At 32.7% G+C, this 10,390-nt stretch overlaps 1 pseudogene; it reads left to right on the forward strand.

Moving 5' to 3' along the window:
- The first annotated feature begins 6,151 nt into the window (after positions 1 to 6,151).
- On the forward strand, positions 6,152 to 8,881 carry LOC114496268 (annotated as a pseudogene).
- Positions 8,882 to 10,390: the final 1,509 nt, after the last annotated feature.

The following is a 10,390-nucleotide window of genomic DNA, read 5'->3' on the forward strand; positions in this document are numbered from 1 at the left end:
AGATACGTCATGACTGAATAGAGATCAGGTTAGCTTTGTCACATCATTAATCAGCAAAGGTAAAAGATATGAAGGGCAGCACACAGATCTCCTTCCTCTTCACAAGGAGGATACAGAAGCTTTTTCTTGAATCTAGATACCATCTTGAGAAATAAGAAAAGAAGGAGAGCAATATCACTAAGAAGAAGCTAGACTTTGAATTAACTGAATATTTACTCAAAAGACTTTGTTTAAATTCACAAGTCTGAGATACCAAGTTCAAGTTTGTATTCCCTGACACCCATTGGTTTTAAGGCCTTGAACATTTTGGATTAGTCATGACAAATGAATAGCAACATTTATTTTTGCACATTTTGAATCACAGACTATACATTTTGATACACGAACTAATGGCAAAGAAACAATAATGTTGGAAAACACGGTTTGTGGGAACTATTTTTAAGCTGCTGTGATATTTCTTTTGCCATTTGTAAGTTTACAGTGAAAATCAGAGAAAGAAAATAATTGAAGAGAAAGCAATTTTTCCTTTGTACAAGCAAGTAGAAACACTAGGTAGCGAGATCTGAATACCAATGGTAGAGGAAGGCACAATCTCATAGCAGAGGATTCAAGCTATTAAGACTAGTGATACTGCCAGGAAACTGAGCACAGTCCACATTTTCACCATCTGAAGCATCACAATGAAAGGAAGAAGTTTGTTTTGTAAAACAAAGTAGGATTAAATAAAGTAGACTAGGGTAAAGTTTATCACCAAAGCTATAGCATCTAGAGAGCTATGTTTATTGAAATCTTGCTCTAAGATTGTGTCCTACTTTAATAAACTATGAAAATGTTAAAAATGTAGCAATGTATTTATATTAATTATTTTAACAAATGTTTTATTTTATAGAAAAAAAGCTTGAGGGAGAACACGCTATGTGAAATTCAGAAGTTTATGACTGGACAGTGCCTTGTAGAATGGGCTCATGTTCATAAACCAGGCATCAACGATAACTTGTTAGCAGCTACACAGACAGGAGATGTAGTTTCAAGGCACCCCAGAGATGTTAAGTGGAAACAGATATCACATTAGGAAAGACATGATTATATAAGTAATCTGTGGAGCATATTTTGATTATCATAGAAGTTGAAGAAACTGTCAATTTGAAGTTTTGTTTTAATATAAAAATAAAGTTACCTGGAAATATTTCTTTCATACTAAAAATTTTTGGTTTAATAAAAACAATACTTTGGCACAGTTAGTAGGAAATGTATATTTGTTATTGTACAATGTCTTTCGATGCTCTTGAAAAAGTCATTCATATTTATTGTCATATTATTTTTCTTCAGAAAAAGTTACCATTTTATAGCTCTGTAAATATCACATAATGCCACATTTTCAAAAAAATTTTAATAAATGTTAAAATAACTTGGTGATTGTATCCTCTTCTTTAAAATATTTGCCTTCCCAATTCACTTTTTTCCCAAAAATCACTAGGAAAAATTTTGAAGATTAAACTTTTGCTTTAGTAAGCAGAGTGTTTATTTTTTAAATTACTTTTAAAGGTTGTTTACGTAGACATGGATTTACATAATTCAGTGACAAGATTTTTAAAATGTATAGGCTATTTTATACTATTGCACTTACTCTTTAATAATGTATAAGGGATTTTATTTTACATAAGTAAAGGATAATGCATAATATCATACAAGAGGTGTGGTGCCAATTAATTCAACCATAAAATTAAATGAGACGTGTATGCAAGGATAGAAATAAAAGCCTGCCTACTTCAACCTTCACAGTATATCTTTGCAATTATGATTTACATGTTACAGCACATAGGTAATGTCCTAGCTTACTGTGAATGACTAAACAGTTACAAAACCAAAACAATGGTTGTACTACCAATTGCACCTTAGGTGAGGAGATGTTCAGCTCTAAAAGTAAAACTCAGCACATTAAAAGAGGAAATACAGATAAGCATTATGGATTTGCTAACATCTTCAACTTCACCAGTAACCAACGGAGAACAAGAAAAAAAGATTTCAAATTTTTGCCCATTACATTTGGTGGGAAAGTTTTCTGTTTTGTTTTTACTGTTAATAGTCATGCTTGGCAGTGTGCACTAAGAGAGGAACTCTAGTGCATGATTGGTGGAAGCATAATTTGGTGCAATCTTTCTGTGAGGAGCTTTGAAAATAGGTATAAAATATCTGCAAATGTTCATAGGTTTGAAACATATCTCCATATCTGAGAATCTACCCTAAAGATACAGATGTAAGCCAATGAACAATGTGCAAGCATTTTCATTGTACACATACTATGAAAGAAAAAATAGAAATAATCTAAATGTCCGAAGATAAAATACTAAGTACATCCAAAACAGAACTCTTTTTGTTTGCCTCATTTGGAGATAGAAATGTGGGTTCCTGAGTTCAGTTCTCCACTAATCAATATCAAACTTGACCAAGGGGCCATTTTATCCCAACATTATTCCCTTTGTTCAACTATCATTTAACCAATATTTATCATTTACTATGGCAGACACTATACAAGGTGCTGAGGACACAAAGATGAAGTACATGTGGCCTCTGCTAGTGAGGAGCTCATTGCCAAACATGCATCCTGTGGTCTACATTGCTGATAATGATTGACTCTTTCTCAGATCAACATTTGATTGGTTTTCCTCTGTTACCTGTCTGGAAGGTAATATTAATTAAAAAATTCCTTAATAGAAATAGATGCTAGGATTTATTTTTATAAAGTTTGGGCATCAGTGGTTAGAACCAATCTTTGTCCCTTTTTGGAAATTAATTCTAGTTAAAAGTCTCCCCATATTTGGCCTGGATGACTTTTCAGGCCTTTACACATCTTTGTTTTATTTTCATCTAGTGCACACACACTCGTTTTTTCTGAGGTGAAATTCACATGACATAAAATTAGTCATTTTAAAGCGAATAATTCTAGCACATTCATAATGTTGTGCAACCAGCACCTCTATCCAGTTCCAAAGAAAGACTCCCACCTGTGGAACAGTTACTTCCATCCACCCCTGATTCTGTAAATATTTTAGATAGTTTTTTTTTATAATTTTACACACTTCTTCACTCTTTGCCCAGCTAAGGCTTTTCAATACTGAGAGATTGCGTTTGGTTTCATCAGCATTTACTCTGTTCAGTGTTCTATATTACAGGAAGTTGATATCACCTAATTTTTTTATTTCTACAGTGAATACTTAAGTTCCAGGCTGTTTGATGTAATAAATCACTTTTGTGATAGCTTTAACATGAATTATTTTCAGGACAAAAGTATTATATATGTGTGTATGTTGTGAACATTTAAATAATATATGAAAGAAAAAGAAAGAGTTTCTTGTAAATCTCCCTGCATTTATCAGAGTAACTACTGGTGATAATTTACTATTTAGCATTGCAGACTATTTCTTGATTCAGTCACATGCGTATACCTCTCCCCCAAGTTATAGTGCATCTTAGTTATATTATATCAATAATCAGAGTTTTACTTCTTGTTCATTAATTTTATGTTTCATTAATTCATGCATTCTTTCAACCAATATTTATTTAATGTTTATTAAATGCCAAGAATTTTTCTAGGAGATGAGGCTACAGGGTAAATAAATATCTATGTCAGCATCTTAAGATCATTATTTGAAATAAGTGTACATCATTCCATCATCTAGATACACCATAGTTTAATACAATTCATTTAATTATTCTTCTTCTGATTGGCAGCAAAAATTCTTTTAACCAATGTTTATTGACTATTTACCAGATAGCTCAGCTACTAGGCTGAGATGAGGAATACATTTGTTTATTGTTTTTGTGTAACAAAATAAACACTAAGTGGCATTCAGCTTCACTTTAACAGTACTAAAAAAACCTTGTTTATATATTTTAAATAAGTTAAGCTTTTGAGGGAGATGTGGGTACAGCTAGTGCAAGCATTCCAATTCTTTGCTCAGGAACCTAAGGAGTACATCTGCCCCATCCTAAAAGACTGTGCAACAGAAGAAATAATCAAAATAATGAAAACTTTTCTGGCAAGTAAACCATTTGATTGTTACCTGCCCAATGAGAATATGTATAAGATATAAAAAATGGATGCCTACCAGTGTATACACCTTGGCATTACTATAACAATATCAAATTCTCAATTCGATTGAGTCCTTTCTGCACCTTTTATGTGTGTGTGGTTTGCTTGTTTGTTTTGTTTCATGGGAAATGGGCAATATTTGTGCTTTTTCATTTGCATATTTGGCTATGTGGAAACCCCAGGGAATGAATCATTCAGGATAGCTGAAAATTTTAATCATTTTTGATGGAAATCTTTCTAAAATGTATTTCACACTTCCCTGCCTTCTTAAACAGAGTGGATGGAATGTAATTAATCTTTTTTTGATGACTTAGTTTTATCATTATTAACATTAATGACTGTGCTGTGCTATCCAGAGATGGCGTCCTCGACACTGATTGTTGGATGCAGGACAGCCTGTGGTCCTATTAGTCTTTTTGAATATTAGTGTCAGGTTACATTCCTCCCTTACTGGCAGACACTCAGTGGCCACTCCCACTGTTGCCAGTGAAGCAGCACAGGGTAGGTAGAAAGGAGTGGGTTGGGGAGGAAGAGGAAGTTGTGTTCAAGTCCCAGCTCTTTATCTGGGAGCCAATTACTCTTTTAACCTCAGTGTCTTCATCTGTAAAATGATCACAGTAATGCACTTAACAAAGATGTAATAAGGATTAATAATGGCTTTTATGTATGTTGAAAAATAAACTAGTGTTAGTTCCTGTCCTCATCAGGGTGCCTACTAATAAAAAACCATTTTTCTTGACTATATTGAAACTTCTGTTCTGCTTTGGGTCTGGGCTTGGGGTGCAAAGGTTTATATGCAAATTAAGATGAATGAGGGGTTTGGGTGTAAGGCATCTGGAACTCTCAGCTGTATTCTATAGACGTCATATTATTAAGTGCTTAGGTATACTAGTTACTTCTTATATTCTAATTATATAAGGATATTTCTATCTCCATAAAATAGAGTTCTGTAGGGAAAAACGCAATTTGGATATTTTGAAGTCTATACATAATGTGGAAAATATTTTAAATCAGTCTGAATATTCTCTTTTAGATTACCAGCTTGATCAATTACAAAATGATTGTTTTTGAAATTTAATCACTATAGTTAATAAGGACCTACCAAAAATATTTCTCATTTCTGAAGATAAAACAGTGAAAAAAAGAAATAAAAGTATCTGCCTACATATAGCTTTCATTTTAGTAGGAGACATGGAAAATAAAGTACATAGATATTAAATGCATAATGCAGCATTTTCTAAGTCCTCTTAAGAAAAACAAATGAGGAAAGGGGATATATAATACCAGAATGGAAAAGGAGAGGTTCAATTTTAAATACAATAATTAATGAAGACCCCATGGAAAGGATAACATTTGAAGATAGGCTTAAAAAAAAGATAACCATAAATATATTTTGCCAGAAGACTCTTTCAAGAAGAGAGAATAGTAAATATAAAAGGAAGCCAGAAGGTATCTGTTGTGTTCAGGGAATAGCAAGGAATCCCAGAGACTGGACCAGAGTAATTATGTCAGATGGTGATAAGGGTTAAGGATAAAAATCAAGAACAAAAGACTATTAAAAGTGTGTGGGTTGATGTGGTGGGTGATGTTAAGGTACAACTTTAAAAAGGTAAGATGACACACTTGAGAAAATACTGAAGTTGACAAGGGATCAAGCCTTTCAGATTTTTAAGGTAATAGCCTTACAAGCAGAAAAAAAAAAAAGCAGATGTAAAGAACTCAAGGCACAGTGTGTCTGAGTGCCTCAAAGACCAGCCAAGAGACCTGTTGACCATAGGGAGCGATCCACAGGGAGAGCAGTTAGAGATGATGTTAAAGGGATAGCAGAATCAAGATGACACAGTGCCTTAGGTCATTGTAAGACATTAACTTTCTTATGTATGGGTAAACTGGGGAGACATTGCAGGGTTCTTATCAAAAGAATGGTATTTCTTTTTGCCAAAGCTATTAAAGGGATCATTCTGGTTACTGGATTGAGAATAGGTTGTAGACTGATAAGGGACAGATCAGGGAGAACAGTCATAAAGCTACCACAATAACCCAGGAGAGACACCGATGATGACTTTCATGAAGTTAGTTGTTAAACAGATGGAAAGATGTGAGTATAGTCTCTACATATTAAAGCATAGCCCACATCCCACTGTCCATAAAATATCAAAGAAAGAAAAGAGATAAAAAATGAGCAATAGTAAGTTAAATTGAGGAAATAAAAAGAAGGATAAATTTTCAAATAAGCTGTTACTTTTAGCCAAGAATGAGTAACAGAAATCAGTTACCCTTCTATGCAAACATCTAAAAAATTGAATGAAATATATGAAATAAAAGTGTCCAAGATATTTATCATCAGTAATGAAAGACAAAGATTCTTGACTAATTAACAAGATGAATAATACATCTGCCCTGACTTACTATCTGGAGAGTTTCCAGGTGGTGACACAGAAAGGGCAAACCTAGACTATGCCCAGTGGGCTCTATGAGTTGAGGACAGACAACCAGAGTTTTAGAGAAGCCAAGGAAGCAGGCGTTTCCAGAGAAGACAATAGAGAGAAAAGATCTTCATCGAAAGGAATTGTCAGAGATGTCTAGAGGGTCCTGCCCTGTGTTTGGCTGAGAACTGACCAGTGTCAGTGTGTGAAAAAACTATTTGCAGCTGGGAAAGGAACCACCATAAAAAAATCAGAGAAAATAATGTCCAAAGCTTACAAAGAAAGAAATAGCTTCTTTTTCAAATAGGCAAAAGAGAAAAAAAAACTCATAATTCATGAAATAGAGAACTAACAGCATTTTGCCTTAGAATTACGACAAATTCTAGACTAAACACTTAGTCTAAACATCTAGTGTTTAGTCTAAACACTAGACTAAACAACTGAAAAGGCAAAATTTGTAATGTCTGATACACAATAAAACATTACCAGGCATGCTAAGAAGCAGAAAACCACAAGGTCTAAACAGAAGAAAAATAAATTAATTAAGAAATAACACAAATGATGCAATTAATAAAATAAGGCTGTTAAAACTGTTATTACAATTATATTCTATATGTTCAAGAAGCTTGGAGGGAAATAGAACATGTTAAGTAGAGAGGAAGAAGATATATAGAAAACCCAAATAGAACTTGGGCAGAAACTTTAATACTTTGATGAAAAACAACAACAACACTGGATTGGATTAATAGAAATTTGATGTTTCAGAAGAAAAGATAAGAACTTACAGCTATAGAAAAAGAAACTATTAAGAAACCTCAGAGTAAAAAGAAACTAAAAAATGAAAACAAAAAACAGCTATAGGATTATTTAAACAGTCTAACATACATTAAATTGAAATTTCAAAGGAGGGGAGAAAGGAAGGTAGAAGGGATAAAAAAAATACTTGATGAAATAATGGCTGAAATATTTTCAAATTTACTTAAACATCTAAAACAAAAAAAAATGCAAGAAACTCAATGAACCCCAAGAATAACAAATTTGAGAAAAAGACACCAACACTTCAAATTGCTTAAAACCAGTAATACATAGAAAATTTTAAGTGTCATAACAGAAAAACATTACATGCAGAAGAATAAAAATAAGATTTCTCAAAACTTGTGATGCACATCAAAAATAGTAACATCTCTAAAGTATTGCCAGATAAAAAGTCAACCTAGAATTTTATACCCAGGTAAAATATCTTTCAAAAATGAAGCAAAATCAAGGCTTTAAAGACATATAAAAATACAAAGAAATTATTCTTGGCTCACCTGCACTATAATAAATTTTAAAGGATGTTCTTCAAGCAAAAGCAACATTATTCCAGAAGAAAATGTATGTCCAGGACTGAAGAACTTATGTAATAATAACTGTATATATAAAATATGTTTTCTTATAATTTAAATCCTTTTAAAAGACTTGTCTACTTAAAGAAAAAATAATATATTGTGAAGTCTATAACACATGTAGAAGCAAAATGTAAGCAAATAATAGCACATAATCTTCATGAGGATAAATTAATGAATAGTGTAAGTTTTATGCATGAAGTAGCATATCATTTGAAAATAGACTGTGATAAGTAGATAATGAATACTATAAACTTAAAATAATGCAAAAAAGGTTATAAATGACAAGTGAAAATACTTAATGACTAGAAAGAAGGCAAATTTAACAAAGAAAAATAAAGAACATAGGATGATTAGGACTACGTCTTTCCCTTTGCAGTCCTCGGTGAGGTTGAGTCCTCCCGCACCACCACCTATCCCGAGGCACTGTGAGGTTTGGCAGAGAAGGCGGCCCTGGGGAGGCTCCACAACAAGCACCTGGCAGTGGGAAATTGTTTTAGGTTATGCGAAAGACATGCTTCCCCATTTCTAAGGCTTACCAGAAACTCTGATTTGAAGAGAATAATTGGATTTTGCATCAAACCACAGGAAAGTCCAAAAGCTCCATCCCACACCTACAGCCACCGAGTGCCATTACACAAACCTATGGACTGGGAGAGGAAGATCCTGATATGGTCAGATGGCTTCAAAAAGGAAGATGAAATCCCAGAGGCTGTCTCGTTTGAGAGGCTCGATGCTGCAAAGAACAAGATCCGGGTGGAGATCAGTGATGTAATGACTGCCCTGACAGTGGCAGTGTGCATCTGGGTGGTGATTGAGGGCAGGGAGGCTGCCAAAATACATGGGTCTTGAACGAGCCTGAACTTAGAAAAGAAAGCTCGTCTGAGGGAGGAAGCAACTATGAAGACCAAAACAGAGTAGCAGAGGTATCCATGTTGGCTGAATTTTGAAAATCCAGGAATAATGTTTCATCGACAAACCTATATTAAAAAGAATGTGGTATGAGGATCCATTTCACAAAAGTATGGATTGTACAAACATACCATTTCCTTATTTGACTCTAGATGTACAATTAATTTTCTTAAAGAAAAAAAAGAACATAGGATAATTAGAAACTAGTAGAAAGATGGTAATTTTTAACCCAATATCAACAAGTACATTAAAGGTAAATAGTTTAGATTAGAAGCTCCAGCTTGGATAAAAGAGCAAAACCTTGTGCCTGCAAGAAACATATTTTGAATGTTAAAAGACAAATGAAAAGTAAAGGATTGAAAAAAGGCATGTATGCTGTACTAGTACTAACAAAAGAAATTTGGAGCAATCATATTAATATCAGACAAAGCAGACCATAAAGAATATTACTATGAATAAAGTAGTACGTTGAAATAATCAAGAGGACATAATGATCTTAAATGTTTATACATTTAAAAACAGAACTCCAAAACACATAAAACATAATAGATAGTACTGAAAGGAAAAATAGACAAATATATAATTAAAATAGAAATTTTATAATTCTCTCTCAGTAATTGAAAAACAAGTAAGGAGAATTCAATGAAGATTATGTATTTGAACAACACATCAACCTTCTAGACCTAGTTGACTTGTCCAAAACCAACAAAATATGAACTATATTTTTCCTAGGATACAGAAGATATTTATAAAGATTAGTTATGTTTTAGGCAATAAAAAATCCTCAATAAACTTGAAAAATTCAAAGCATATTTTCTGATGACAATGTAATTACAATGAAATGTAAATAAAAGTCAAAAGCAGAAACATCTCTGGAAAGTCCCCAAAATATTTTGAATTAATTAACAGTATTCTAAATAACTCATGAGTTAAATAAAAATCAAAATGGAAATTAGAAAGTGTTTTGAAATCAATGAACATGAAAACATAATACATCAAAATTTATGGGATGAATTGAAAGTCATGTTTAGAAGAAAAAGTATGTTACTTAATGCCTGCATTAGAAATAAAGGTCTAAATCAGTGACCTCAACTTAAGAAACTAGAAACGAAAAGCAAATTAAACAAAAGTAAACAGAATAAGGAAAATAATTAAAATCAGAGCAGAAATAAAATTTCTTCAATAAATACAATCAATGAAAGCTTTTTGCTTGAACAGATCACTAAAGGTGATGGACATCTAACTAGGTAATCAGAAAAAGAAAAAATGAGAAGATGCAAATTAGTAATATTATGAATGAGAGAGGTGATATCACTGCAGATTCCATAGATAATAAAAGAATCCTAAAGGAATATTATGATAGCTTAGTATTAAAAAATCTGACAATTTAGATGAAATAGTTACATTTCTTCCAAGTGAACTATGAAAGCTCACTCAAAAACAAATAGATAACCTGAATGGCCCTATGCAAATAAATAAATTATAATGTTAAAACATTTCCACGATGAAAGCTATAGGTCCAGAGAGCTTCACTGAAGCATTTAAGAAAAAAATAACAATGATTTCATACAAAC

Source organism: Phyllostomus discolor, chromosome 5 (assembly GCF_004126475.2).
Source record: "Phyllostomus discolor isolate MPI-MPIP mPhyDis1 chromosome 5, mPhyDis1.pri.v3, whole genome shotgun sequence".
Lineage (NCBI taxonomy): Eukaryota > Metazoa > Chordata > Mammalia > Chiroptera > Phyllostomidae > Phyllostomus > Phyllostomus discolor.